The sequence below is a fragment of the Balaenoptera borealis genome, assembly GCF_965194805.1.
Source record: "Balaenoptera borealis genome assembly, chromosome: 20".
NCBI lineage: Eukaryota > Metazoa > Chordata > Mammalia > Artiodactyla > Balaenopteridae > Balaenoptera > Balaenoptera borealis.
In genome coordinates, this window is record NC_138879.1 from 31,147,983 (window position 1) to 31,174,400 (window position 26,418).

Here is a 26,418-nt window from a genome sequence, read left to right on the forward strand (position 1 = left end):
AAAAGCAACTTCTTGAGGTAATTAGTGATATTTCTTCATATTCTATCAAGATACAGGACAAGTGAGATGGAAAACATTCAGGTTGTATAAAAAGGGGTCTGAGCATCCTTTTTTTCTTAATGTTGAAAACATAGAAAATATTTTATTGATACTAACAAATCATGAAATTCTAATAGGAACAGTGAGCAGAGATTTTTTTTTTTGAAGATAAGAAAATAAATTGGTAAAAGCCTGTTAATAATCAACAGACTTATTAATGGAAAGAAGCTACTTTTTTGGGGGGAAGGCCATGCAAATTCCTGCTTTTTCAGAACCTTAATAAAAATCATATATGTGTTTTAAAAAATGTTAACAGTTCAGTTGTTAGGGTAGGTGTCCATTCAGCCCAGTAACCATCATTTTGCTATTTGTTTTCCTTATGTATTATGACTTTTTTGTTCCTCTATTCTTCCTTTTGTGTTATATATATATATAAATTTTTCTAGTATACTGTTTTAATTCCTTTGCTTTTTTTAAATTTTGCTTTTGAGTTGTGTCCTTAGTAGTTTCCCTGAGTTACAATTAGCATATTAATTTACAATTTAGTTCATGTAAAAATCATCTTAATTTCAAAAGTATACAAAATATTTGCTCCTCTATAATACCACATCCTCCCTCCTCCCTTGTGCTATAATTGTCATACAAATTATATCTTTGTATACTATAAGTCCATCCCCACAGCTTTATAATTATTGCTTTAGGTTATTGTCATTTAAATTAGGTAGAAAAAAAAGTGTTGCAAATAAAAAACGCACCTGTACTGTATTTTATATTTATTTATGTAGTTAATTTTACTAGTGCTCTGTACTTGTTTCATTTCAGTCTGAAGTATTCCCTTTCATGTTTTTATAAGGAAATTTTGCTAGAAACAAATAGTCTTGGTTTTTGTTTATCTAGGAATATCTTAATTTCTCCTTGATTTTGAAGGATAGTTTTGCTTGATATAGAATTATTGGTTGACAGCCTTTTTCTTTCAACACTTTATATGTGTCATCCCACTGTGTTCTAGCATTCATGGTTTATGATAATCAAGCAGTTATTAGTCAGCTACTGAAGCTCCCTTGCCTGTGATGAGTCATTTTCTCTTGCTTTTTTCAAGATTCTTTACCTTTTGCTTTTGTTAGTTTGACCATGTGTCTCAGTGTGGACCTCTTTGAAATTATTCTACTTAGAGTTTTCTGAGCTTCTCAGATGTGAGATTAATGTTTTCATGATTTTTGGCCACTATTTGTTCAAATATTCTTCCTGTTCTTTTCTCTGTCTATTTTCTTTCTGGAACTCCCACTACACGCATGTTGGTTTGCTAGATGGAATCCCACAGGCCTCTAAGGCTGTATTAGTTTTTTCTTTACTGTTTTTTCTTTCTGTACATCAAACTGAATAATCTAAATTGCCCCATTTTCAAGTGCACTGATTCTTCCTTCTTCCCATTCAAATTTTATGTTGAACCCCTCTAGTTAAATTTTCAATTCCAGAATTCCTTTTTTTTTCTTTTCACAATTCCTATCTCTTTATTGGCATCCTCTATTTGGTGAGATGTCATTTTCATGGTTTCTTTGCACATGATTTCCTTAAACTCTTCAGCATATGTAAAATAGTTGGTTTAAAGTCTTTGGCTAATAAGCCCAATGTCTGGGGCTCTCCAGGGACAGTTTTTATTCATTTCTTTGTTTTTCTTTTCTGTGTAGGTGTCGTGTTCTTGTTTATTGTTTTTTGTTGTTGTTGAAAATTGTTTTTCAACATAATTTTTTGTTGTTGAAAACAGGACATTTTGAATATTACAATGTGGCAACTCTGGAAGTCAGATTTCCCCCTCTTCTGAGTTTTGTTGTTGTTCTGTTTGTTACCATTTGTTTGCTGTTGTTTTTGTTATTATTGCTGTTTGTCTAAGTGTCTTTTCTGCACTAATTTGGTAAATTCTACATTCATGTTTTGTATGGTCATGAAGTCTCTGCATGGTTAGCTTAGTGATCAGCTGAGGACCAGACAGAGATTCCCTTAAATGCCTTGAACCAGTAAGTCTCCCAGTCCTTGCAGAAGGGCCTGTATGTGTGTTGGGGTGTCTCTCTAATCTCCAAAAATGTTGTCTTAATCTTCACTTCCTGCTTGCACCAGCTACAAAGTCAGGCAGAGGTGAGATCAGAATGTTCTTGTGCCTTTCCTGGGCATGCACACAGTCTTGTGCATGTTTGTGGTCTTCTTGATCACCGAGAATATTCTAGAGCTTTTTGGAACTTCCTAAAGGAACTTATTTCCTAGTTTTTCCCTTTAAATATTTTGATCAGCCTCTTATTAGCCACAAATGATATTGCTGCCTCAGGCAGCTGTGATTATAAATAATTCTTATGATGGTTTTTCACAAATGCCCTGAGGATAGTGTTGTTTACATAGAGCAAGCTCTGAGTCTATCCTGTGTTGTCTTCTCCAGCAGCTGCTGGCCTTCTGATTTTCAGAGCTATCATGACTTATTGTGTAGCTTTTGTTTTTCAAAGCTACTTGCAGAGCTTGGGAGAGGATGATGGGTATAGAGCCAATTAAGATTTCATAAAGCTTGTTGTTCTTAATGAAATTCAGCCAGTTTTCTTGAATAAACACTCCTTACATTGTTGCAAACCTATGGTTAATTTCCAGATTTCCAAAATAATTGACTTTGACAATTTTTGCTTTTTTTTTTTTTTTTTTTGACAATTTTTGCTTTTGTTCCTTTTGCTTTTATGGATTTTAGAAGGCCCTTACTCTATTATTTCAGGAGTACTTTCTAAAGTAATTTTGCAAGTTTATGACAGTTTGTGTGTGAAACTTATCTGTGCATTTAGATAGATATATGACATTTGCCTCACATTTTCTCTCCCTGAATATCAAAAATATTCATTATCTCTGGCATTGTGTTATTATCAATAAAAATCTGATCACCATCTTATTTTCTTTGTCTTTTAAATGACTTAATTATTTTGATATTTTGTCCAATTTTTTGGTGGTTTATTTTTCTTTCAGGGCTTCATTTCAAAAGAAGCATTCTGGCAACATTTTCGCTAAGAGATACTGTCCTTTCAATATGTAATTTTGAGGGTTTTATTTCTTTTTAAAATTTTAGTAACATTTTTCTGAATTCATGTTATAGTATTTGTCTTGTTTCATCAATTTCACTTTCTTCTTTGGTGACACATATATATGCTCAATTCACTTTAATTATGTTCTTTATCTGTCACTTCATTTCAATATTTTATTTTATTTTTTCTTGGTGTTTAAATAGTCTTTCTTTTTATCTTAAGGCATTCACTCTTGTTTTTCTTTTAGTTTAGTGTTTATTTCTGAAATGAATTTTTCTTTTATTTCTTGTCTTTCTAGAATTCTATCACTTTATGAGTTTTTCTAATTCTGATTTACATTATTATTTCATGTTTTGGATCACTTTTCATTTGTTTTGAAATATTAGATTAGAACTTTATATTTTATATGCATATATTTGTTGCATGATCTCATTGTCTATAGGGATAATATTCCACCCCCTATCCTTTCTTTTGGTACAATAACAATGTTGTTTATGTATACATTAAATTAGCTTTCTAAGACTCTGAGAGGTGAGAAGAGATTTTCTAGCTCTTCTGCTCTACTAGTCCTTCTCTTGTTTCTGTGATGAGTTTAGAAATATTACCTTACAGTTTCTTTGATCTCCTGGCTCTGTGCCCCTTCTCTTTTCTGTGTATTCTGTATTTTCTGCATTTTTCTTTCATTTCTTTTCTACTATTCTCTCTATTCTCCTTAATTTATCCAACTCCCAACAATTTCTCTCCAGTGGAAGAGAGAACCTTCTGGTTAGTTTTGAGAGCTCATAGTGTTCTGGTTACTCCAGACCTTATATATTTCACTCTGGACCACTTGCATAAACCCATATGTTAAAGTATGTAAGACACAACCCAGTGTTAAATGCTCTTCTCAAATTGTCCTACTGTGTTTCCCATGAAGTCTGTTGGCTCTTTGAGGGTTCTCACCTTCTGTGATCCCTCAGATGTCCCATTGATTCCCTGAGAATATAAAGGGCTTGTGGCTGTCAGTGCCTTGTTCCCACTCACTCACACTTTGGAGTTGAGGGGGGAAACTATAACAGATCAGGGCTTATGGGACCTTCCCAGGACAGAACCCTCTGTCAAGGTCCTCTCCTTTGATGCCTCCCTGAAGTATCTAGATAACAGTATCTGATGCACATTCCTGAGTTGTTTTACAGATACTAAAACCTCCACCAAATGGAAGAAGTTAACTACTTAATGACCATGAGCACATAGCCCCCAGACTTACTGGAGCCTGAAGATTGATAATGTTAACCATTGTGACAGCACCCTGCTACCTCACCATCAACCCATCAGAGAATTGTACAGGAGCTGATCACATACCCTGCAACTCCCCTCCCTCACCTTGCCTTTAAAAATGCCTCCCTGAAATCCATCAGGGAGTTCAGGCTTTTGAGCATTAATACTGTTCTGGACTCCTTGCTTGGCATCCTGCATCCTTCCCTTCACCACAACCTAATATCAGTAGATTGGCTTTACTGAGCATGAGTGAGGGCACCCAAGTTTAGATCACTAACAAAACTTGTCAATTTTTATTTAAGATACAGTCTGTATATCTGGGTATTCTGCCTTTTTATGGGGAAAATTTGGAAATATTCCAAAAATATTCTACCATCACCATCACTTTTACAAAATATATATTGCATAAAGATTTTTTCCATTCACAGGCTTTCCCTCTCAATACTCCAGAAATTGTGCCTGTATAGTCTAGCTTTCAGAGTTATGAAGATGGAGAACCTGATGCCAACACTTTTTTTCTCTTTTCTTTAAGACTTTTTGTTTGTTTCTGCATGTAAGATTTAGAATTTTTGTTTTTGCTTTAAAGTAAAAAGTTTCACCTGCGTATATCTATGTTTACCTAGTCTCTTCTAATCCATAGTACTGAAGCCAAATCTGGCCTCTGTACCCTGACACTGAATTAAATCTTGGAGACAGAGTTTTGGGTGAAGTAGAAAAGAATAGTTTTATTGCTTTGCCAGGCAAAGGGGCCCACAGCCAGCTAATACCCTCAAAATCGTGTGTCCCAACTTGGAGAGGGTAGTGAGAAGTTTTATAGTAATGTTTCAAAGAGGGCATGATCAGCTCATGGACATTCTTGTGATTGGTTGGTGGTGAGGTAAGTAGGAGTCAGCATCATCAACCTTCTGGTTCCAACTGGTCTGGGGTCTACATGCTTGTGGGCAGCATACCATCATTAATCATTAACTTCTCCCACCTGGAGGAGGTTTCAGTATCTGCAAAACAGCTCACAGATATTGTTGTGTGCATTGATGGGGAACCAGGACCTTGCTCCAAGGCTGCACTCTTTTTACTCTTGACTATTTCTCCCTTGTCTTGCATTCCCTCCTTTCCCTAATTAACAACTGCTTGAATCTGCCACTTGGAACTCAGGGAAGGTCATGGAGGCTGAATAAAGGCTATTTCCTGTAATCAAAGAAATAGGAGACACAGAAAGGTTTTGTGCCCAGGAGCCCCATAAGGCCTTGCTCTGTATTAGTACCTGTTATTCACTGAAACTTTTCTCTTCCTACCTTTCTCAGGAAAAATTATATAAATCTGAGAAAAATATATTAGACAGAAAAGAGAAGAACAATACCTGACAGAACTATATTAGCTCTCGAGGCTGAACAGGCTCCACATTCTGTAAGGACGACAAAGAAAAATGTAAATCATTAGGATATCTTAGAATATCTTTCTTTTGTCTCCAAAGGTATAGCGAAGTTTGTGTTCACTGATTATTTTTCTTTATTGTGTCACTTTTAGTCTGCTCTCATCTCTAATTCTACATCTTCTGGCTCTGTCTTCTAGTCTCTTATCTCTTCCTTTTCTTTTGAATGTGAGAAAGATTTCTTGATTTGTTTTTTTAATGTTTTGTTTTTTGCAGCAATCAATGTGTTACTTATCTGTGACCATTTTATTTTTTACTGAAAAAAAACTTTCTTATTTGATATTGTTCATAGTCGGGCATTCTGAATCTTATTACATGTTTGATTTTTCTGTAAATTAAAATTTTCCCATTCTTACTGTTACAGAACTCAGATTTGGCTGTTTGCTGCTCAGTAGTCAATATTTGAGAGACAAGTGTTGGTTGGAAAAGAAAAGTTGCTTTATTCAGGAGGTTGGCAACCTGGGGAGAAGGCAGACCTGTGTCCAAGAAACAACTCTGAAGATTCTGCTCTACCATGAAAGTTTTTAAAGGGAGAATCATTCGAGGAGGGGATCAGAGTGTTTATTATCTTCCACAGTGTGCAGACTTTCTGCTGATTGTTTGCTGGTGAGGCAACAGGGAGGGCAGAGTTCCAGGAATCTTGTGCTCAGCCTGAAGTTACCATCCTCCACCTGGGTGACAGCCTTAGTTCCTGCAGAAAAACTCAAAGATATTGTTATACATATTCCCTGAGGAGGAACCAGGACGCTACCCCATCCTGCACTATTGTTTCTTGACTGCTTCTCCTTTGTTTCTGATTCCTTTCCTCCCCTGATTAACAACTGTTTGAATCTGCTCTTTGGAACTCAGGGAATGTCAAGGAGGCTGACTGAAGCCTATTTCCTATTAACAAGAAAGAGGGAACATGGAAAGAATTGTACCCAGGAGGGCCCCACAGGGTCCTGCTCAGTTTCATTACCATTTGTGTCTTTCAAATGGGAACATTGGCTCTGGATATTGTTTCCCTTGTCTTTAATTACTGAAGTTAACAAATTCCTCTTGTTCCTAGTCTGATGATATATTTGCAAACGGTGGTATATGTAAAACTAAGATGGGTCAGATATTTTTATCATTATCTGTTTAAATTATTAAAATCTGTACAAAGAAAATTGGCATTTTTTTTCATTTGCCAGTATAGGAAGTTCACTTGCTTGAAAGAGATATAAAGGAAGATACAACCTGATGAAGTTACAGAGTAAAAATTTTGCTGTCAAAGGAAATGACTTTTCTTGCTTATTTTTATGCTTGTTCTGTTTGTGTGACTATGATTTATTGGGATATAACCACACCTTGCCTAAATGTCATAACTACTCTCATTTGGAGTCTTTTGAGCTCTTTGGCTTAAAATACTCTCTGAGTCAGGGTAAGATGAGTGTGACTGCAGCATCCAGCAACTTCCTCATGATCACCCAACCAACAGTCCATGTTATACTTGAAAGTGTGTGGTACCCTGGCCAAGCCAGGCTGTGTAACTGAGTAGAATTCTAATTATCTGTATAGAAGTAACTAATACAGGAAGAGTTTGTGATAGGTAAATGGCTGTATTACTAATTTTTAAGTAACAATCAAATTTAACAAGAGCCTGATTTCCCTCTCCAGCTGACATATTGTCTAGTAATGTAATACATCCCTCTTTATTTAGTCTACTGTCCTAGGCAATTCTTGAATGAAAGTGAGCACTACAGCCAGAGTTCTGCATGCTGCCATCCAATGAATTTCCTGAAATCTGTAAATGTAAGACTTATTGAAACTGATAAGTGTCACTTTGGAGGGGGTCCTAGGAGCCGGTCCTTTATGTCTCAGCACAGAAAGAATTCAGCAAGAGGCAAAGTGATAGATAAGAAGTGATTTGTTAGAATAGAATGCTTGTGAGGCTTACAAGCGGGTGGGTGAGAGGGTGCTGCCCTGAGAACTTAGTGGGCTACAGTTTTATAATCAAAGGAAAAGTGGGGAGGGGAAAAAGACCTTCTTTGTCTTGTTTGAGTAGTCATCATGCTTCCATCATCAGCTCCTCCTCCAGGTTGGGGAGGGGAGTTTTTTTGTCCCTACATGGTCAAGCCAGGACTGTAAAAATTATTTCAGATCTCTGTACAATGAGCACCTTTTCATAAATTATTGTTTTTCATGTGTGCTGAGAGCATGTCCTAGGGATCATTAACTTACTGAGCTCACTGGGCAGGATGTAGGTCTCATGCCACTATTGTTTTATTGTTTTGGGGCATGTCTCGTGCTTCTGTCACTTGGTTTTGTTGCTAGGCAAGCCTGCTTGGTTTTGTGGTTAAATAAACCTGTTTTCTTGAGTGATCATTAACTTACAGCAATCTCCCCTATTTTTTCTTTACTTACAATCCCCTAGTTGGATTAACAATCCAACCTACTTTGCCCATTTACACTGTCCTTATCATTTTTAGGGACTGGTACAACATAATTTTAAGAAGCTGATTTTAAATCCTGGTTATGCATTAGATTTCAGAAATTTTTGTTTTTGAATACTGATGTGCAGGCCCCACTCCGGTCGAATTAAAATAGAATGTCTATGGACTTGTTAGTTTAAGAATTCCCCCAGGTGATTCTAATATGTAGCAAAGATTAAGAATCACTGTTTTAGAGCCTATATCTGTATCATTTCTTTTCCCTTGACCAACTGTATGACTAAGTCGCATCATCTGGGTTTATCTTAGAAAGGGGGTAGCAAGAATGCCAGCATGATAGGTTGCTATACCTAAAGTTGGGGCTATGGGGTGTGCAAGGTCAGTCATATTCTTCTTGAGAGGGATCTATTTGCCTGAGATAAGTTAATAATTATTTATTTGATTCAATCAATATAATGTATTATTATTATTAAACCTATCCTTACTTTTACAGAAGAGAGATGCTCTCAGATTATTAAAATGTTAATTTTCTAGTGGCTCACTTAAAAGGCAGCATGTATGGGACTTAATAAAGTAAGTGGGGCTGGAGCAAATTAAAAAAAAAAAAGTATAGTTCCTATTGTCATGGAATTTAGGGCTTACTTGTCAAACTAGTGGGGAAAACCCCAAAAAGTACTATGATTGTTATGATAAAGAGAAGTCTAGAACAGCATACACTTAACTCAGATTTTACATGTTTATGTAAGTGGTTGGGGAGCAGGGAAGATTTTTGTGGGGCATCAACAAAGCCTTTGTTATAAAGAGCATAGTATAGAAAGCACCAAATAAAAGACAGAAGCCATGGAATCCAGGTATAACTCAGAAACTTTCTAGTTACATAATCGTGGCTGAATTCTCAAGTCTCCCTGAATATCCTTTCCTCACACTTAAAATTTATATGATAATAATTGGCATCTGTAACTTTTCAGATATAGTGTGAAACATAATCATGTAATCATGTATTTGAAAGTAATCTGGTAATTATCAAGTGCTATATAGATATCATATAGCACTGTTATTTATAACTTTGTGCTTTCTTTTAATGTCATGGCACAAATTTGTTAATAACAAAATATAGAAAACATGATGGAAAACTTGGCAATCAAATATAACAGGGATGGCATGTTATATTTCAATGAACACTAACCATCTAGTTGAGTTGTGTATATCTTGATTTTGATTTTCATGATGTAGTCAAATTAACCTTTTTGGTGATTGATAGAGTGATACTTATTATCCTATGACATATTTACTCAGAGGGAACAATACTGTACCAGTATCTAGGAGGAAAGAGGACCAGAAGGGGAATATTACAGATTCTTCTCTTCATTTCACATATCCAGTCCTCCTATGGAAGAACTCTGAACAATTGATACAAGGTTATTGGCAAACTGAGAGGATGAGGCAAAGATACTTTTGAGTTTCCTGACAATTTATCTTTTTTTTTTAACCTCCTCCTCCTCACATGTTACCAAGTCTCTAATATGGTCTTAGTTTGGTAAGAGTATATGGGTTTGCATTGTACTGTGCCCTGGGTTTTAGAATCAAATTTTGCCCAATTATCATTAAATCCATAATTATATAACATAAACAACATACCAGCTTACAATTGTTGCTTCAGGCAAAATTGCTGTGGTAACAAATAACGTAAGTAATCAATGGTTGAAAGCAATAAATGTTCCTCTCTCCTATTACATAAGCTTTGACTTTGCTTGTCTCTGCCCCATTCAAAACAAGATGTTTATTTTCATTCTGAGGCCAAGCTGATTGGTTCCTAACTGGAACATGCCATTCTCATGCCAGCGATCAAGAATGGAAAACAGCTTAATTTAAACATATATTCACCCTTAAACTTCCACTTGTTAATGGAAAGCATCATTATTTCCTTATATTCAATTGACCACATCACATGTTATGGCAAAACCCTAAGTCAATGAAGCTGGGCTGTGTAATCTGCCTACAGAACACATATGCAAATCACATGACTGTGAGCAGAGAAGCATAATCCTAGTATAGGGAAGGAAAAAAGATCCAATTTAATATTGGCCAGGTGGCATTTGCTCCAGAAGAAATTTAAAATCTAATCAACTGTCTGAACTGTCTAAGGGCCACTCGAATGAGAGAATGCAGAACAAGAACTGGGAATAGAAAAATTTGGAATTTAGTTATTACAGATTCAAATTTATGAAAAATAATGGAATTTTATTTTTCATTTTAATTTTTCCCTAGGCATTTAATAATAGAAGAAATTCCATGTTCTTCAAAACTAAATGATCTATTGTAATGCATACCAGTGCCTTGGGTGTGACACCACTCCCTGGTCCTAGGAAGATGTACCATTGTTCACATTTGCTATTTGGGGAGCACCTAACTGAAAATAGGAGTAAGGTTGCATTAGCTCAGAGTGATGTCATGTTTTATACACTTCTCTCTCATATGGTAAATAGACAAGGAGGCTTTTCATGAAGAAGCAAGGGGAGCCTGCAGTTTACTTGCTGCTTTTCTCCTTGCTTTGTTAAACATCCCTTCCCAGGAGGGGCATGTTATCTGTCTCACTGTTTCTCATGATACCTTCTCTGACTTGCTCTTGTATTGACAAACTGTGAAACAGGCTATGACCCTTAGGCAGTAGGTTAGTCAAAGTGCTGAGAATTTTGTTTACAGACCCAGAGGCTCCAGGTGCTACTCTTCTAAGGTCTAGAGCAGAGCTTTTCAATAGAATAGAATAGAATAGAATAGAATAGAATAGAATAGAATAGAATAGAATAGAATAGAATAGAATAGAAACCACATGTGTAATTTTAAATTTCCTAATAGCCACATTAAAAATAAAAAATTAGGTGACATTAAATTTGTTAATATAGTTTATTCAACCTAATATATTCAAACTATTATCATTTCTACATGTAATCAATATAAAAAGTATGAAAAAAATCTTATCTTGGTTTTCTTTATTAAATCTTTGAAATCCAACACATATTTAATACTTAGAGCACATCTTAGTTCTGACGAGCCACACTCTCAGTGCTCATAAGACATGTGTGCCCGGACATACTTATTAGACAGTGCAGGTCTAGAATACTGTTTTTGTATCCATTGGAGGTTGGAAGAGGTCATACTTTCTTTTTTATTATTTATTTATTTATTTATTTATTTTATTCTTGGCTGTGTCAGGTCTTAGTTGCAGCATGCGGGCTATTCGTTGTGGCACACAGGCTTCTCTCTATTTGTGGCATGCGGGTTTTCTCTCTCTAGTTGAGGTGCACAGGCTCAGTAGTTGTGGCCTGGGCTTAGTTACCCCTCAGCATGTGGGATCTTAGTTCCCCTACCAGGGACTGAACCCACGTCCCCTGCATTGGAAGGCAGATTCTTTACCACTGGACCACCAGGGAAATTCCTGAAGAGGTTATAATTTCTTGAATAACTTTCTTAATCAAAGCAATTCTGAGGTGCATATTATAAAATAGCATGCCAGCAGAACTATATTTTGTTATTTATGAAAGGAGAGCTTATACCCTACCTTCAGCCTCATCTGCTTCTTTGCATTTGTTTTCACTTAGTTCAGCATACCACTTATTAAAATTGAGAAACCTGACTTATATTTTACCCGGATGAGAGACATCATAGCTTACCAGGCCAATGGATCCATAGTCTCCTGAAAGGTCAAGCCAATATGAGTTTTGACCTCAAGTCTTATAAATTGTAAGAGTCAATAGATAAGTAAACTACTCATGGGTAAAGTTTGCTGCATTTTTAAGGGTATGGAATATTTCATAACTATTTAGCAGAAAAAATTCAACATATATTTCAACTTTGGTAGGAATCTAACATCTTTACAATTATATTTCTTATACTTTTAATAGCAAATTATTATTTATTAATTTATATTCTATCTAAAGTGCAAAGCTCAGCTAAAGGTGCTGTATACACATAGTGCAATAAAAAGGGACATTTTACATTCCAATAAAAAAGTTTACATGCCATTGACCTTTCACTTGATATACTGTCCAATAAAGATAATTACTTTTCAGTTGTAATGTAATGTCATAGTGTGTTACCATTCACAGTAATAGAGAACTTTATCTGACTGCCAATAAAATAGCAAAAAAAACCTCAATTAATTAAGTTTCAAGGTCTCATAATAATAATTATCACAGCAAAGGGATATATTATTTGATAAAGTCATTACATAGATACTTTAGCAGTAATTTCAACTATTCTATCAGCTATCAACTGTAAAAAAAGAAAGATGCTTTGAACATGCATACATGTTTTTACCCACTTTATATTCTCATCTAAATCTTTAAAACACAAGAAACTAATTGTATGTTTCAATTATAAAATGCTCTACAATATTATGGCACTCAGCAAATATACTCAGTCACTTAAAATTCAGATCTCTATAATTGACAACAGATTGCCCTTATTTTGCTTTTCCATACCATTAATTAATTCTGGAAGTATTTTTTAAATTTTTATTAGAGTATAATTGATTTACAATGTTGTGTTAGTTTCTGCTGTACAGCAAAGTGTATCAGTTATACATATACATATATCTAGTCTTTTATAGATTCTTTTCCCATATAGGTCATTACAGAGTATTCAGAATAGTTCCCTGTGCTATACAGTAGGTCCTTATTAGTTAGTTATTTTATATATAGTAGTGTGTATTTGTCAATCCCACTCTCCCAATTTATCCCTCCCCCCCACCCCAGTAACCATGTTTGTTTTCTACATCTGTGACTCTATTTCTGTTTTGTAAATATGTTCATTTGCACAATTTATTTAGATTTCACCTATAAGCAATATCATATGATATATGTCTTTCTCTGTCTGACTTATTTCACTCAGTGTGACAATCTCTAGTTCCAACCATGTTGCTGCAAATGGCATTATTTCATTCTTTTTTATGGCTGAGTAATGTTCCATTGTATATATGTTCCACATCCTCTTTATCCATTCCTCCCTTAAATGTCCATTGACAGAGGAATGAATATAGAAGTATTTGAATAAGACATGTTCAAGGCAGTATGAAATAATCATTAAAAGGATAGGTGCCATAGCCAAGAATATCTGGATTCAAATCTTAGCTACATCACTTTCTAGCTCTATAATCTTGAACAATATATTAAGACGTTTTATGCTTTGATTTTTTATCTGTAAAAAGGAGAAAATATTAACCCATAAATTTGGGTCAGGATTATGGTAATTAATGGATGTAAAATGATTCAGAACAGTGCTTGGTATAAAGGAAGTAATCAGTAAACATTTGGTGATGGAGTTTTAGTAGTAGTAGTAGTATTAATGTCATTATCTGTAAATCTGTACATACAGTATTTTGGTTTTTGTTTGTTTGTTTGTCTGTTTTTGCCCATGCAGAGCTTCTTGTGAGATCTTAGTTCCCTGACCAGGGATAGAACCCAGGCCTTCGGCAGTGAGAGTGTGAAGCCCTAACCACTGGACTGTCAGGGAATTCCCAGTGCATATAGTATTTGGATCACCCTTCAATGAAGAAATAAGAATATCTGCATTCCAGGATTTTTTAACTTAAATTCCTTTTCTTCAGTTTCTATAAAAAATTTCACTGTGGAAAAAAAAAATGTTGTTAATCAAAAAGGATGAATTAAAAGATATGCTGCCTATCTACTCCATGAGACCATTCTATAAGAGTTCCTCAATAAATATCACATATTACTCATTTTATTATTAATTATCCACCTATCTACATACTCTGGGCTTTAACCTTTGAACAACTTAAAGAGCCATAAAGCAATAAACCAGTGGTCATTTTATGCATCCCCACTGAAATACTTTGTTCTTTATTATGATCAATATAAATAAATATTATTCATTAATTCAGTCACTCTACAAACAATATTTACAACAAAGCTGAACACTGTGCAGAGCACTGAGGTTAAAAACAAAGTCTCTTTTCTCCAGGACTTTACAGTTAAATAAATCAATGATTTCCAGAACAGGGTTTGACATTGAGAAAATATTCACACTTCTCTTTATATGTTTATCTCATCCTTTTTAATGTCTATTTTGTGCATATTTTATATAGTGCAAATATGTATATATAGAGAGTTGTACATAAATATTTTTGAGAAATAAAAAAGTTCATATATTAGAAAAATTTAAAAATTATACTAATGCAGGCACATGATATAACTGAGATCATAGTATAAAGAAATCTAATTAAGTATGAAAAGTATGATTACATAAATACATAAAGTAGAGAGTGCTAGAGAAGAAGACAAGTCTCTTAAGCCTGGATGTTTAGGGAACACTACCTCCTGGTGATCATACTTGTGTTTTATGAAAAATGAATTGTCCACCTTCAGGTTGAAAGATTGGAAAAGATGAATGAGATCTGCAGATATTTAAGGCTGAGTCTGCCACATCCAAATGGCATGGAATTAGGGACTATGAACGACAATGTTTGTGTGATTAATATGAAGAGAATGCAGGGAGCAGGTACTCTGAGCAGTAAGCAGTAACTTGCCCATGGAGAACTCTGCATGTCATTCTTAGAAGTTGATATTTCATTCTGTGGGGAGTTGAAAATTATTGGCATTTAAATAATGGAGCAATGTGTTCAGATTTGAATTTTAGAAAAACTACAGTATTGAGATTTAACATTTATCTAGTGTTTATTGTGAGTTGGGTACAATGCTGTATATTTCATATACATTATATAATTAAATTTAATGTTCATGTTCTATGAGATAGGGACTATTACTAGGCCTGTTTATAGATTAATAAAGAGTAAAGAAGATAACTAACTTGCCCAAGGTAGAGAACTAGTAAATGGTGGTTCTAGGACTCAAAACCAGGTCTTATTGGACTCAAAAAAAAAAAAAAAAGTGTGCTCTCTCCATTGTGATAGTAGGCTGGAGTATGCTGTAAGACTAGAGACTATTAATAAACAGTTGTAAACACACCAAGAAGAGTTGGTGAGAGTACAAAGCTACTGTGCTGAGCCAGGAGCAGGCATTGAGATTAGGAACTGAAATCAGTTCAGCAAATATTTAAGGAGTGTCTCCTGTGTGGACAGGTAGAATTCAATGTGGGCCACTGCTTATACTAGCCACAAAATTATTGGATATATTGTCCATTATGACATTCAATATTTCCCCTCTCAAACAAAAATTGAGATTAATTTTCATGAAAATGTATGCATTTCTTGATAAACAGTAAGATTTCTTTTATGAAACCATTGGAATGATATAATTTAACAAGTTTACCTTTATGTTTCAGGATTCAGGAAGCTGGGGGTCAAAGTTAATGATGAATTACATTGCTTATATTAGCCTAACATTTCTATGTTCTTATTTTTACTCATCTTTTGTGTTTTAAAAATGTATTCTTTGTGGTAATACAATTTTTATTAAAAGTCATATCAATTTTTGGAAAGAATATGCTATATCATGTAAATAGTTGTGGAATAAAATAATTTTAAAAATGGTGTACTCCAATTTATAAAAATGTGCAGGTTTCCCTCCTTGAATTGAGGATTTTTTTTTATCATATGAAAAACAAAAAGGAAAACAATTGAAAAAGTTAAAATATTTTCTAATCACATGAAGTGTTCTAAATTCCAAGCAAAATTAATTACCAAGACTCCTTAGTAAACATACTTCTTTACACCCTGACCCCTATATTTTTTACTAGAAGATTAATAACATGTATCTTAGCAACCACACCTGGACCCAAGGCACTTGGGAAAGTCTTGGCAGAATTCAAGGTCAAAATGCTCTAAGCTTAGATTGAATGCCAAGAAATTATATGCCTCTTTGCTTCTCAAATGAATTAATAAATTTGTATAGATGGAAATTTAAAGAAAAAAATTAAAAAGAGGAAAAAGGAAAGAAGGAATGAAAAATGCCTAATGGATGGGTAAATAACTGTTCAAGTATGATAAAGCAGAATGATCTAATTTAATCAACTATGAATTTAGGTACCCATCTAATGCAAATAAATAGTTGGCTGACTTTTAGGCTTGGGATCATAACTATGGGAAGAAATTAGTATATAATTAATGATTACAGAAGATAAAATGAAGATGATGTTCATAAACATAAACAAACCTTATTAATGTCTACACATATATTGGAGACAATACCTACATAGCATTTCATAGACAAAAGGATAAGAAGCACAGGGAATGTAGATTTTCCTATTGGAGTTAGATATTAATAGTCAAATGCCTCACTAGCAAAATCATAAGAATGAAGTTAGAGCAAAGTGGTTGGAAACGTTGATAGGTGTTATGTTTACTCTTGTTTCTATACATATAGAAATTAGAGAACAACTCTAAGGGGAGACTTTAAATTTCCAATGGCTATAACAAAACCAGAATCTCTAACTGTACTAAGGGTGAAACAAGACAGAGAATGTGTATAGTGGGATTGCCCTAAAATTTGGGATTGGCCCATGAAGTCCAGAAAAGATTAAAGGGGTGAGACATTCTAGTGAACGTTGCTGAGATGGAGTGCATGTGTATTAAGTACCTGATGAACCCTAAGGCAGGTTAAAATTAGCAACCCATATTTAATTACTTTAACTTAGATTAAAAAAAATTAAATTATAGTAGCCTGGAACCCATTATAAGAATTACATAATCTATTCATTTTGACTCACAATTTTGATCATTATGTTCACATTCTGTGAGTCAGAGAAAATGAAGTGCCCTAAAATTTTTATAATCAATATGCTTCAATAATTTTGAGTGGAACTTAATAAAATATTAATAAAGTTAAATAGCTGACTCACATAAGGCATGGGGAAATGGTTTGAGTCTTTAAGGGGAGTCACAGAATTTACCCTCAAGCAGGAGCACTTTGCTAATAAAGAGATTTATTTTTACTTTTTAGCTTGATTGCAGGGGTTAAAAAACAGCGTGTGAGTCTGAAAATATGACCCCAAGAGCATTTCAGGGGAAACACACACACACACACACACACACACACACTTAGAATTTTTCTCCAGGAGGAAACACTAAGCAGTAGAATAATACATATGCATTTCTTTTTACTGGCAGAAAGGTATCTTAGAAGTTATTCTGTTTTTATAGCAAAGAATAAAACATAAAAAATTATGAACTGGGACAAAAACCCTTCTCTCCTGATTCCAAGTAGAGTACTATTGTATTTTGCCCTTGTGTCATTCAATTACAGTTGATAAAAATAAACTAATAATATAAGGTAATGAATTAACATAAAGATTTAGGAAATTAATAAGGGGACAGAGCTTTAGATGATCAGAGAAGTTTTACAGAGGAAGAGGGACTTGTGCTGTATCTCAAAGAATGTAAATTTCAGAGAGAACAACTCTACTGGAGGGAACAAGCTTGGATAGTAGAATATTTCTACTCTATTTCATAGAAGGTAGTAGAGGGCAAATCTCTAATCATTTTTCCCCTAACGATACTGCAGCAAAGGTTTTAGTATCCCTCTCAGCAAGGTATTCTCATTAATATCTTATATTTTTAAGCAAGAATGAGTATTTCCAAGACGCTTTCACATATATTAGGTCTTTTGACTAACACAATTGCCCTGTGAGATATTGTTAACATTTTATCTACGAGAAAATTGAGGCTCAAACATTTTACCTGATTTATTCGCAGTCATATAGCTATTTAGCCACAAAGATGAGTTTGAATGCAGGTCTTATGACTCCATGCCTTGTGCTTTTCTATCATATCACAGCTAGGACTTATCCAGGCTGACACTGAAACAGTTCTTGGCCAATGGAAAATTCTGGAAGAAGGTGTAAGGGCATTTTGGAAAGATTGCTACTCCCTTTTCTCAAGGAGATGATTGTAACTTTAATCTGGATTTAACTGCAAGGAATTCTAGTTCAACTGTCTCATAAATCTGTTTCCCTCATGGCTACTTATGTGTCCTCAGGTTTTTCTGTTGGCAGAAAGCTAGGGATTAATGTTGCTGAGATATCACCCATGTCCCACATACATTATATGGCTCTTACTTGTACCATCTAACTCTATTTAGTCAAGGGTAAGGGAAGGATATGATAGGATTTCACTAAGTTAAAAATAAGTACAGCTTACTGATAATGATATTATAACTCTATGATAACAAAGGCCACAGTAGAATGTTTTTATTTTTCAGTGGAAACCAAGTCACCTGTGTAGGGGAGGAAAAAGTTTCCTTTTTCCTCGTCTAGATTCTTTGTCTGGTCTAATAATTAAATTGACATGAAACACATTAATAGGAGAAAAACAAATTTAATTTGGACCTAGGGGAGCTCATAGTAATATGGGGCTCAAAGAAGTGACCAGAGCAGATGTTACCTGAGAGTAGGTTCTTGTCTTGTCACAGAAAGAATTCAGAGATGAGAAATGAAGTAAGGAAAGCAAAGCAAGTATTTATTAAGCTATATACACTCTCAAGGCGAGAGTGGGCAAACTCAGGTGAGTGGCTGCCATGAGCTTCTTTCACAAGCTGGTTATATAAGGCATGAAAATGAATGGGCAGAATATTCAATGAGGAGGGAGGGTATGTTTCATATTTCCTGATTTTCATCCCAGTTCCACCTTCCCGAGGGCAGGAGGGATTTTTGCCCTTATTTATTCTTTTCTGTTCTTTTTGAATTTTATTTAATTAATTTATTTAATACAGCAGGTTCTTATTAGTTATCTATTTTATACATATTAGTGTATATATGTCAATCCCAATCTCCCAATTCACCCCACCACCACCAACTGCCCCCCACTTGCCCCGGCTTGTGTCCATACATTTGTTCTCTACAACTGTGTCGCTATTTCTGCCTTGCAAACCAGTTCATCTGTACCATTTTTCTAGATTCCACATATATGTGTAAATATACAATATTTCTTTTTCCCTTTCTGACTTACTTCATTCTGTATGACAGTCTCTAGGTCCATCCGCATCTATACAAATGACCCAATTTCATTCCTTTGTATGGCTGAGTGATATTCCATTGTATATATGTACCACAACTTCTTTATCCATTCATCTGTTGATGGGCAACTAGGTTGTTTCCATGACCTGGCTATTGTAAATTGTGCTGCAATGAATATTGTGGTTCATGTGTCTTTTTGAATTATGGTTTTCTAGGGTATATGCCCAGTAGTGGGATTGCTGGGTCATATGGTAATTCTATTTTTAGTTTTTTAAGGAACCTCCATACTGTTCTCCATAGTGTCCATATCAATTTACATCCCCACCAACAGCGCAAGAGGGTTCCCTTTCTCCAAACCCTCTCCAGCATTTATTGTTTGTAGATTTTCTGGTGATGTCCATTCTCACTGATATGAGGTGATACCTCACTGTAGTTTTGATTTACATTTCTTTAATACTTAGTGATGTTGAGCAGCTTTTCACGTGCCTCTTGCCCATCTGTATGTCTTCTTTGGAGAAATGTCTATTTAGGTCTTCTGCCCATTTTTGGATTGGGTTGTTTGTTTCTTTGATACTGAGCTTCATAGGCTGCTTGTAAATTTTGGAGATTAATCCTTTGTCAGTTGCTTCATTTGCAAATTTTTCTCCCATTCTGAGGGTTGTTTTTTCATTTGTTTATAGTTTCCTTTGCTGTGCAAAATCTTTTAAGTTTCATTAGGTCCCATTTGTTTATTTTTGTTTTTATTTCTTTTACTCTAGGTGGTGGGTCAAAAAAGATCTTGCTGTGGTTTAAGTCAAAGAGTGTTTTCCTCTAAGAGTTTTATAGTGTCTGGTCTTACATTTAGGTCTTTAATCCATTTTGAGTTTATTTTTGTGTATGGTGTTATGGAGTGTTCTAATTTCATTCTTTTACATGTAGCTGTCTGGTTTTCCCAGCTCCACTTATTGAAGAGACTGTCTTTTCTCCATTGCATATCCTTGCCTCCTTTGTCAAAGATTAGTTGACCAGAGGTGCATGAGTTTATCTCTGAGCTTTCTATACTGTTCCATTGATCTATATTTCTGTTTTTGTGCCAGTACAATATTGTCTTGATTTCTGTAGCTTTGTAGTATAGTCTGAAGTCAGGGAGTCTGATTCCTCCAGGTCCACTTCTTTCCCTCAAGATTGCTTTGGCTATTTGGGGTCTTTTGTGTCTCCATACAAATTTTAAGATTTTTTGTTCTAGTTCTGTAAAAAATGTCATTAGTAATTTGATAGGGATTGCACTGAATCTGCAGATTGCTTTGGGTAGTATAGTCATTTTCACAATGTTGATTCTTCCAATCCAAGAACATGGTATATCTCTCCATCTGTTTGTGTCATTTTTGATTTCTTTCATCAGTGTCTTGTAGTTTTCTGAGTACAGGTCTTATACTTCCTTAGGTAGGTTTATTCCTAGGTATTTTATTCTGTTTATTGTGTTGGTGAATAATATTGTTTCTTTAATTTCTCTTTCTGATGTTTCATTGTTAGTGTATAGGAATGCCAGAGATTTCTGTTCATTAATTTTGTATCCTGCAACTTTACCAAATTAATTGATTAACTCTAGTAGTTTTCTGGTGGTATCTTAGGGATTTTCTAGGTATAGTATCATGGCATCTGCAAACAGTGACAGTTTTATTTCTTCTTTTCCAATTTGTATTCCTTTTATTTCGTTTCCTTCTCTGATTTCCGTGGCTAGGACTTCCAAAACTATGTTGAATAATAGGGGCCAGAGTGGACATCTTTGTCTTGTTCCTGATCTTAGAGGAAATGCTTTCAGTTTTTCACCATTGAGAATGACGTTTGCTGTGGGTTTGTCATATATGGCCTTTAATATGTTGAGGTAGGTTCCCTCTATGCCCACTTTCTGGAGAGTTTTTACCATAAGTGGGTGTTGAATTTTGGTGAAAGCTTTTTCTGTCTCTATTGAGATAATCATATGGTTTTTATTCTTCAATTTGGTAATATGGTGTATCACATCGATTGATTTGAGTATATTGAAGAATCCTCGCATCCCTGGGATAAATCCCACTAGATCATGGTGTATGATCCTTATGATGCTTTGTATTTCTGCTGTGTCCACTGTAACTTCTCCTTTTTCATTTCTAATTTTATTGATTTGATTCCTCTCCCTCTTTTTCTTGATGAGTCTGGCTAAAGGTCTATAAATTTTGTTTATCTTCTCAAAGAACAAGTTTTTAGTTTATTGAGCTTTGCTATTGTTTTCTTTGTTTCTATTTCATTTATTTCTGCTCTGACCTTTATGATTTCTTTCCTTCTACTAAGTTTGGGTTTTGTTTATTCTTCTTTCTCTAGTTTCTTTAGGTGTTATGTTAGATTGTTTATTTGAGATTTTTCTTGTTTCTTGAGGAAGAATTGTATTGCTATAAACTTCTTTCTTAGAACTGCTTTGGCTGCATCCCATAGGTTTTGGATCGTCATTTTTTCATTTTTGTTTGTCGCTAATTATTTTTTGATTTCCTCTTTGATTTATTCCGTGATATCTTGGTTATTTAGTAATGTATTGTTTAGCCTCCATGTGTTTGTGTTTTTTACTTTTTTTTTCCTGTAATTTATTTCTAATCTTATGACGTTGTGGTTGGAAAAGATGCTTGATATGATTTCTATTTTCTTAAGTTTATTGAGGCTTGATTTGTGACCCAGGTTGTGATCTATCCTGGAGAATGTTCCATGTACACTTGAGAAGAAAGTGTAATCTGCTGTTTTTGGATGGAATGTCCTATAAATATCGATTAAATGTATTTGGTCTATTGTGTCATTTAAAGCTGTGTTTCCTTATTAATTTTCTGTCTGGATGATCTGTTCATTGGTGTAAGTGAGGTGTTAAAGTCCCCCACTATTATTGTGTTACTGTCGATTTCCTCTTTTATAGCTGTTAACATTTGTCTTATGTATTGAGGTGCTCCTATGTTGGGTGTATATATATTTATAATTGTTATATCTTCTTGTTGGACTTATTTAGTCTTGATTAGAAGTGTCATGGCATTGGTGCATGATGGGAACTTCTTATCTGAAAGGTTAATTTTATTGTAATGAGGGCATAATGGGCAAATGGTTACATTCTGATGCCAGAGATTCCCTTTTCCCACCTTTCTTTGTCTGCCTCCAGGACCCTCATCACCCTAAAATGTGTGGTTTCCTGTCTTTCTGAGGTTCCTGCTTTTGTTTGTCTGCCCAAGGACCCCCGTTGTTCACAAGATGTATGGTTCCTGTCATTTGACCCATGTCCCCCTTTCTCTGCTCATATGTAGCTATCTGCCTGCTCTAACACAGGCAATTTTACATCATTTAGACAAAGGAACAAAATATTTGTGTACAAGACAATTGACAAGACAAAGAAGTTTGGGCTTGGGATAGTAAATTAGTGTAGAAATAACAAGGTTTGTTTATACAGCCTTCTCAGCCCTAAATTCTCTATCTCTGGTTATGAGGATGTCTCTACCTCCTGGTTAGTACAGGGCAAGTACCTTTCACATGGGAGATTTATTTCCTGCCTTCATGAGAACAAATGTGTTCCTCTTGCATTTGCTGTTTCTTAAGTTTAATTCAAAATAATCAATATGCCAATATGGCATTATTTTTGAGTGGCCTGTCCCAAACCCATTACCTTCTTTACCTGGGTCCAAGTTGAGTTCATAAATGATTTTACAAATCCAAAGTAAAATCAGTTTTGTAATGAAAAAACAATAACAACCAACGCTAACCAAATAGTTAAAATATAGTCAAGTAAATGATGTTTTATGTTATACTATTGTAGGGGAGGAAAAATAATTTTCCCTTTACCCATATAGATTTTTGGCTGAGACACCTCCTGTAATAAAATATAGATTAACAGTAGAAAAACAAACAGAATTATAATACTATATATACATCTTGTATACATGGAAGATACCCAGGAAAACTAAGTAACTCCCTTAAATGGCCCAACCCACCACAATTTAAATACCACCTCCAGCCAAAAGCAAAAGATGCTGGTGGGGCAGGGGGAACCAGTTATGGTAAGTTATCACAGTTAACAAGGGTATGTTTGAAGAGGAAGCACAGTTAACAAGGGTATGGTTGTTATGCACATTTAGGTCATTGCCCTCTCCATTGATAAGAGTTTCTAGAGTTTTAGTCACCCTCCTCTACCTGGTATGGGTAGGAAGAAACCCTCACAAATGGAGATTTTCCATATAAACGTAAATGTCTCTTACAAAAGGGTAAATTCTATTGGTTATCTCCTGTGTTTGTTTTTTTCTTAAAAATAACCAGATCAAGATAATCCTAATGCCAAAGAGACATATTTTGGGGTGGCAATTCTGCTCCCTTTCACTATAGAATAATTATTAACATATTAACCAAATGGACTGCAATGATTGATGGATTTTGCATTATACAAATTTAACTACTCCTTTAGGTTCTGTGGCAGATATGCAGTCAGGATACTCAGAGTCCCCTTCAAGAAAGGACACACTTCCCAGAACTGGGGAAAGGGGTTTAGCTGACAGCCTCCAGCTGGTAGCTGTTGGCCTCAGATTTCAAGATAAGGTCACATTGTAGGGATGGCTTCTGGCCAATGACTAAGAGAGGTACTGGTGAAATTGAGCAGGATGCTTTGGGGTCCTCTTGGGCACAAAAGCCTTCCTGTGTCCCCCATTTCTTGTTTGTAGGAAATAGGCTTCATTCAGCCTCCTGACCTTCCCTGAGTTCCAAAGGGCAGGTTCAAACAGTTGCTAATCAGGGAAGGGAGCGAATGCAGAAACAAAGGAAGAGCAGTCAAGAAACAATACTGCAGCCTTGGGGAAAAGTCCCAGTTCCTCCTCAAGAAATATATATAACAATATCTTTGAGCTCTTCTGCAGGAACTAAGGTCCCCACCCAGGTGGAGGATGGTAACTTCAGGCTGAGGACAAGATTTCTAGGACATTTCTTTGTTACCTCACCAGCAACCAATCAGAAGAAAGCCACACATCCTGCTGCCCTCACCCCAAATTTTGCCTATAAAAACTTTTCCCCAAAAACCATCAGGGAGTTTGGGGTTTTTGAGTGTGAGCCACCCATTCTCCTTGCTTGGCCTTGCAATAAAATTTTCTCTGCTCCAAACTCTGGCATTTCAGTTTGTTTGGTCTCACTGTACTTTGAACACACAAACTTGTGTTCAGTAAAAGTGGCAGCCTAGGGCATGCTATTTTGGAGGCACTAATGACTGAGCAAAGTTGTGATACAAGGGCCTCGACATTTTCTCCCAGTGCAAGACTCTTCTACCAGGTGGGAATGAAAAATGTTGCCTGCCATAGCAGTAAACAAAGCGTGTTGGAGCCATCAAGCCACTACAGCCATCCTGGATGATGAGATCTGAGGGAACTCAGCATGGAGACAAATGGGCTGTCCACTGCCAAGCCCTTAGCCACTGCAGCCACCCCCAATTGTGCACCCTGTGGGGGACTCAGGTTTGGAAAAGAACAGGATACTGGCTCCAGATAGCTGAGGAAAACATATCAAATTGAAACTGACCAGGACCATGTGGGGCTTCTGGACACAGAAGCCTTTCTGTCCCCTGTTTCTTGACACCAGCCTCCATGAGCTTCCCTGAGTTCCAAATGTCAACTTCAAATAGTTGCTAATCCAGGAAGGGAAGGAATGCAAAGACAAGCGAGAGGCAGCCAGGAAACAATAGTGCAGCCTTGGAACAGGGTCCTTGTTCCACACTAAGGGATACACATAACAGTGTCTTTAAGCTCTTTTAAGAGATCAGCATTCCTCATACCAGAGAAAGACCACCTGAGGCTACATTAAAGGAACTGGAGAAGCTCATCAAGATTACCTGAGACCAGATTAGAGGAGTGGAGGCCCTGCACACATGTTAATCTTATCAGCAACCCCACCCTTGAACTGTTGCCATAAAACTCCTCACCATATAAAGATGTGGAAATATATATATATAACAGTAAAAAAAAAAAAAGAACTCCTCACCAAACTCCGTTGGGTTGGGACACACAGTTTTTGAGGGCAGGAGTCTGCCTGACAAAGCAATAAAGCTATTCTCTTCTACTTTACCCAAAAGTTTGTGTCCAAGATTCAATGTGGCACTGGTGTACATAGGCTGAGCTTTTGGCATCAAAAGGAATGGTTTCAGTGAGCCCAGACGTTTGTATCTTTCCACATATAAAAAAGCACTAAATTCCTTAACTTGAGATATCTGGTTTTCTTTAACTAACAGTAATCTTTTGATGTTCTGACTACCTGGTCTTTGTTGCAAAAACTCTTATATATCCTGGCTCTTCCCTTAACTCTATGGAGCAGTCTCTCAGAGCTATCTGAGATGCTGTGTCCTAGGCTTAAGTCCTCAGTTTTGTCTGCCAGGTAAAACATAATTCTCAACTTTTAGGTTGTGCATTTTTTTCAGTCAACATAGACAATGTGTGATCCAGAGCTCCCAATGGACTGGCAGAGATTTGGTGGATCTTCTTTGCTGACAGGCCCCCTGCCCCATCCTGATATCTCTCATTTCCTTTCACTGGCGTTGTTCTCCAGTAAATGTAAAATGCAATAACTTAAAAAATTCATATAAGAAGTGATTGAAAATTCTTATCAGAATAAAGGCTGAGATTTTTCAAAGATAAAATGTCATGTCCTCCATAAAGTCTCTGACATCTTCAGGCATACGTACTCAAGTTCCTCAGTTCCACACATTGTTCATTTAAAATTATAACACAGTGTAATTGTAATTATTTGGTGTGATTACCCTCTCTAAATCTACCAAATGAAATAGTGTTTATTTTTCCCTCTTATATTTCTGTTGGATTTACTAGTTGTCTCTATATACATTTAGAAAGGGGCATTGCTGTTGCCAAAATCTTGGCTCCCTGTACACTGATGCCAAAATGAGATACAGAGACAGAGTTTTGGAGAAAGAAAGGATGGCTTAATTCTTTGCCAGGCAAAGAGGGGAACACAGCCACGCTAGCACCTCAAGAACTGTGTCCCCCTCCCTGGGGAATAGGGAGAGGTTCTATAGTCAGGGCTTGTGGTCAAGGGTATGCGATAAGGATCAAGGCAGTAACAGTCCTGCATTCTTCTTTCTTCTGCAGAGTTTCAGAAGGGTGGGGTTGCTGACAAGATTAAGGCCTGTGCAGGGTCTCAGGTGGGCAGTCTCCTAATCTTGATGAGCTTCTCTGGTCACTTTAATCTTGCCTCAGGTGGTTTCCTGGCTGCTCCTCCCTTGATTTTCAACTGTTTATATCTGCCCTTTGGAACTCAGGGAAGGTCATGGAAGCTGGAG

The 26,418-nt window shown here is 35.8% G+C and overlaps 1 long non-coding RNA gene across 1 annotated transcript; it reads left to right on the top strand.

Annotated features, from left to right (window-relative positions):
- Positions 1-2,196: 2,196 nt before the first annotated feature.
- Positions 2,197-25,101, top strand: LOC309618329. The gene is made up of 2 exons (XR_014238418.1): positions 2,197-5,771; positions 6,140-25,101. It is a non-coding gene; the product is annotated as an uncharacterized lncRNA (long non-coding RNA).
- Positions 25,102-26,418: the final 1,317 nt, after the last annotated feature.